The following is a 6088-nucleotide window of genomic DNA, read 5'->3' on the forward strand; positions in this document are numbered from 1 at the left end:
GGGAGCGTGAGGGACGGCCCGGACCGCGGGGCCGCTTCAGGCCCGCTCTGGGCTCAGTTCGCCGACCGGGGCTTGGTAAGTAAAATTTGCACGAGTATTCACTTGTCACACGAGATTACGGTATTAAATTTGGGTTTTAAGCCAAAGCTTTCCCTGGTTACATTCACATAATCAATTAGGTTAGAAAAACCCTCTGAGATCATGGAGTCCAGCCTATGACCGAACCCCAGCACTGTGTCACCAGACCATGGCACTGAGTGCCACGTCCAGTCTTGCCTTAAATCCCTCCAGGGACAGTGACTCCGTCACCTCCTTGAGCAGCCCATTCCAGTGTCTAATCACTTTTTCTGTGAAGAAATTCCTCCTAATGCCCAACCTAAACCTCCTCTGGGTGCTGCTTGAGGCCATGTCCTCTTGTCCTGTCATGAGTTGTTTGAGAGAAGATCCCGATCCCCATCTTGCTACAACCTCCTTTCAGGCAGTTCTAGATATCAGTAAGGTCCCCCCGAACCTCCTTTTTTCCAGGCTAAACACCCCCAGCTCCCTCAGCTCCTCCTCACAGGACTCGTGCACCAGAACTTTCACCAGCTCAGCTGCCCTTCCCTGGCCACGCTCCAGCGCCTCAATGTCCTTCCTGAATTGAGAGGCCCAGAACTGGACAGAGCACTCAAGGTGTGGCCTCACCAGTGCCGAGTACAGGAGAAGAGTCATTGTCTTTGAAGACATTCCTTGTTGTCAATGAGAGAAAACATTCATATCACCAAGCTCCTTCTAAAATACTCCCATACCTTTGCCCAGGTCAGCTTTTCAAAGTAACTATAGTTTTTGTTGCCTACTAAGAGTAGATTGAACCTTTTATGTGTAAGCAAAGGTGTGTTATGTTTGCTTCTATATTATTGATGCATTACCCACAGAGCTATTATGGTCCTTTGTAGTCAAGCTCAATTATACTTGTTTAAATTCAAAGAAATGGAAGATTGCTACAGGCTGAAAAAGAGGAGATTTGCTTGCTTAACGTTAGCTGTATAGGAACAGATTCCCTGCTTAGGGAACAAGTCAGGCTGTTTGGACACTGCTTCTCTTTGGGAACCACGCAGTGCAGTGGGAACGTGCTACAGAGCCCCATGAGGCTGGGATGCTTTGAGCTCTGCCAGGACACCCCCGTAACCAGGCAGATGCAGAAGTATGGGCCAGACCAAAGCAGCTGGGCCGTGCTCCCTGCTGAGTGTGTACCAGCAGGCCGTGTGCTTCTCCCAGGAAGGAAACACAATCCAGGGCAATACAGTGTCCCTAGGCAGGATCACACAGACCTGTCACTGTCAAAAACAATGTTTGGCTGCAGGAATTGGCTTGGGAGGCAAATTCGTCACGAGGAGAGTAGGGCAAGTCCTGTGATTCCCGAGGCGTGGGCGTTTCCGCTAAAACAAGTGAGGTATCACCATGGGTGTGCCCCAGCTTCTGCCTGGGATTGGGGTGAGTGTAACATGGCTCTGCTGGCAGCAGCCCAGAACACAGGACTGAGCAGGTAGGTGTAGTCAGGAACATTTGGTGTTATCACTTATAAGTTCCCAGTACCTTCACTACCTTTTTTCACACTAGTACATTATAAATTAGATTACATTACAGAAGCTGGCATCTCTCTTCTGAAGGAAATTTCCTTCTTGTTTTCTTTTCTTCCTCGATAATATTTCACAACTGGATGAATAACTCCAAAGCTACAAAGCATATGTCTAGGCTATACTGTGGTCTGACAGAGACAGGACTTTAATGAGACCGAAGCAGCTGTCAGGTCTTCTAAGATGTTCAGTAGCATCCAAGGCTATTTTGTAGCCCTTCCCTTCTGAGTCTTTAAAATGTCTTCATGCAGCATTTCTAGATTATGAATACAGATGTTAGTACTGAAGACAACTGTCTTGAGGACAGACTGCTTTTCAAGGAGACACAGAAACACAAAACAAGACGACAAAAGATAAAATAGAAGGTGACCTCTTTCCAGTTTCTACTGTCTTTAATTAAGCTGGTTTTCCCATTCAGGCCCTCTCAGGAAATACATGTCAACGATGCATGAATGATAAAGGTTAGCTTGCCATTTAAAGCCTAACTTATTGAGGCCAATTTACTTTTATTTTGTTTTATAAGAGGTTAAGGAAAAGTGAAACTACAGCAAAGCTAGGGAACTGTAAGGTCATGTGACAGAGAAGGAATGAAAACTGGACAACAGCATAGGAGTTGATATCTTGAAAATACTTAAAGCATTACATCACACTCACTTTCCAGTACAGTATTTTTCCTTTAAAGAGGGAATTAAAACAACAGTTACTGTAAGTAACAATAGGGTTTAATGCAAATAACAGTAACTGGCTGACTGTGATGTGATGGAAATCCCACTCCAGGTATACACCTATTAATTTCCTTTTGGTTATGTGCTACACCTGACAGTTTTCCAGAAAAAGAAGTCTTTCTTACCCTGCCACAGCCTCTGCTGGACTGGGAGGAGCAGAGCTAAAGGCAGGACATGGTGGCAGAGAAGCAACCCCACAGTTAGATGCTGAGCTGTGGTAACATCTCCAGTCAGCCAGGCACAGACAGGGACATCAGTGGAAGCAGATTAGTGAAGAGTGACCTGGTTTTCTCCCTCATTACATCTCCTCCAAGACACCCTGCATAGTGACCAAAAAGCAATACCAACGGAGAAAGCCCCCTGACTAGAGGAGATGGCAGTGTACACAGCAGAGCTGTATGACAGTTGCCACCTCTTGCCCCCATGTTGAAATAATTTCCCAAACTGTGACTGGAGTTTCTTGAAGCAGTTGAGTAAATGCCAGCTACTGCAATAAGGGGGCTTGAGGCCACAGCTGCATTGCTGTTTTCATCAAGTGAGTCCCAGTGGCTCTTTGGCACGCTCTGTGTGCTGTGTTACAATGCAACACTAAAGCCTGAGTCCCTTGCACTCAGAATTGGCAGCACTGGCCTCACAAATTCATGTTCTCCTTTTCTCATTTTCATAAATGCAGTTATGGGGTTTTTTGCTTTTCTTGCCAGAAGGAAGTAGAGAAATGGGAAAGCAGCTTGGAAGCCCAAACCACTGAAAGAGACAGACTTAGTTTCTTTGGAAGAGTGATGAGGAAGAGGAAGAAGTGTACGTTACTGCAAAATTCAGGGAGCTCCATTGGAGACAGCCTGTCTGAGGCACATCTCCATCCTTCATTTTGATGTTCCCACATGGGCATCTTGACATATTCTGTTCAAGATTATCCCCATGCATTACATGAAGTAAATACAGGATGATTAGCTAGCAAATGGGTACTGCAACAATGAGCTCAGAGAAGACTTGAATGTGTTGCATCTGCTGAACTTTCTTTAGCTCTTGAGGCTCTATTTTTGTGCTCAGTATTGCAACTGAACTTCACAAACCGTGACACCACCTAAATAGGCTCGAATGTGTGACTTTTAAACAGCTGAAGATGAAGAATTAGCATTTTAACAGCTATTGCTAAGTATCCCTTATGGCACAAGAGATTAAATCCTCAATCCTCAATCCTCAACTTTCCAAATGCAAGCTTAGGCTAACTCTTCTCAGTGGTTTTCTGCATGCATCTGCATGGCACAGAGAAGAATTAAGTTATGAGGTACTTGATAGGCAACAGTTCTGCTGCTGCAGGTGTCCCACTGCAAACTGTTTGCTCCCCAAGAAGAGACTGCAGCCCAACAGGCAGCAATTCTTGCATTTCAGAAGCATCACTAGAATTTTAAGGTTAATATAGTAGCTAGTCCATAAAACCTAAAAGCCGTGTGCACATTCCAGAGATTGTACTTTTCAGCTGAAAAATATGACCTGCCTGGAAATAAAGTGGACATTTACTCAAAAATTTTAAGCTTAAAATTTGCAGAGCAGCTTTATTAGAACCAGTAAAGTCAAAAGAACTGACGTGGGAACAGGATAGAGAAGGAGGAAGAGAAGATTTACAAAATTCCCCTGAAACCTTTTTGTTTCAGTCTAATCAGCAACTTGTCTTCATTGAACTAGCCCTGAAAGTTTAAAGGAATTTAGTTGATTTATATTGTAGCATTTTTTCAGTGTTCATACTGAAAAGCATTTAAAAAGTATTATTAAGATTATGCCCTGTAGTTCTTGTATCATCTCCTTGCTTTCTGCATCTTATGTGCTAGTCTGAAACTTTGCACTCAACAGCACTAAAGGCACAGAAGAGTGATTGAGAGCAAAATTAATATAATTCGTAATGTCACTCTTAAAAATTGGGGTAATCCCAAACCTAGCCCCTCCCCAGCCTAGAGCAAGAAAGTATTCTTGCCAAATTAGCTTCAGTGTTTTCACCCAATTTATTTAGTTTGGTGCTTCACTTGATGGTGAAAGGAGGAGAACAGGGAGCAGGGTTTACTGGCACTACCTTTTGTGAAAAGGGCCCTCAGTCACAGAGACTGTGTTTTGCATTATAGTTGTGGTAAATCCCATCTTAATTGTGTACTCTCACTTAGGCAGGAGTTGGGGGAACTGCAGCTCAAGAGGACAAAGCAACCAGCCCAGGAGCCTTGGTCTCATCAGAGGGAAACAACAAGCCAAAGACATCAGGTTACACAGAAATATTCTCAGGTATTTTCCTTTCGTGGTAAATTTTCCCCCCAGACAGCATGAGCTGGCTGCAGATAGGAAGTGACAGTAGCATTAAGAGAATTTGAAGGAGGTAAGCAGGCTACTTTAGTCTTTTAGAATGAAAAGGCATAGTAGGGGACAGTCTTTGTGCAAATAAGAATTTAAAAATCAAAACAACCAAAAAACTCCAAAGCTATGGGGGGGCTTAGGGAAAAACACATTAAGAAGCTTCAAATACACAGAAGTGACATCTGTTTTAAGAAGTGAAATTATAATGAGTCATTTGTAAGGTTTTCCCCTGTCCCAGCCTACCCCAAATAAGGGCACCTGGTGTAATAGCTATTAATGCATTATATGGCCAGTTTTCCAGCTTCATAAAGGGTTTTGTGCTTTGACAGATGCTCAAATGAACTAACCTAGAGACTGCAGTTGTCTTTCAAAAATATGGACAGTATCAACTAGTTTAAAATGTTGCCCTTAAAATCCAGTTCCACCCTAATGACACATACCACTGCAGTTGTGTGAGAACGGGTCCTGCTTTCATCATCAGAGGATCCTTTCTCTAGAGCACGTTCCAAATTCAGTTTCAAGTTTACATACTGAACCTAGACAACTGTTCTGATACTGATGCATGCCATGCATCCATAATTAGAAGCCTAATTTTTTTCTTCCAGACAATTTATTCTATACAGCTGTTCATCAGCAGGTCATGCATTTCCCCATGTGTCCCCCCCAAATTTAACTGAACTGTTGACATAAACAAAATTTTCAGGACTGCAGTTAAAGACATAGCTAAGAATATCCACTAAAACTTCTCAGTCCACAATTCATCTTCTGTTTTAACAAGTGTGCTTAACTTGAGGGAGTTAAGTGCACAACAAGATAAATGTTGTTTGTAAACAAATTTAGGTATTTTGAAAATATGGAGGTAACTCAGCTCAAGGGAGGTGAGCCTGCCCCTCTACTCAGCCCTAGGGAGGCCACACCTGAATTGCTGTGTCCAGTTTTGGGCTCCTCAGGACAAGATATGGAGCTCCTGGATCAGGTCCCATGGAGGAGAACAAAAATGATTAAGGGAAGGGAGCATCTCTCTCACAAGTGAAGGCTGAGGGAGCTGGGTCTATTCAGCCTCCAGAACAAATGACTGAGAGGGGACCTCATCAATGTCTGCCAGTATCCAAAGGGAGGGTGCCAATAGGATGGAGCCAGGCTCTTCTTGGTGGTGCCAGCAACAGGACAAGAGGCAACAGCCAGAAAGCAATGCACAGGAAGCTCTGCTGGAATGTGAGGAAGAACATCTTTACTGTGCAGGTAACCAAGCACTGGAACAGCTTGCCCTGAGAGCGTGTGGAGTCTCCCTCACTGGAGATATTCAAGAACTGCCTGGACACAATCCTGTGCCACGTGCTCTGGGGTGGCCCTGCTTGAGGAGGGATGTTGGACCAGGTGACCCCACTTTGGTCCCTTCCAACCTGA

The sequence above is a fragment of the Onychostruthus taczanowskii genome, unplaced genomic scaffold (genome assembly GCF_017590055.1).
Source record: "Onychostruthus taczanowskii isolate IOZ18803 unplaced genomic scaffold, ASM1759005v1 scaffold28, whole genome shotgun sequence".
NCBI lineage: Eukaryota > Metazoa > Chordata > Aves > Passeriformes > Passeridae > Onychostruthus > Onychostruthus taczanowskii.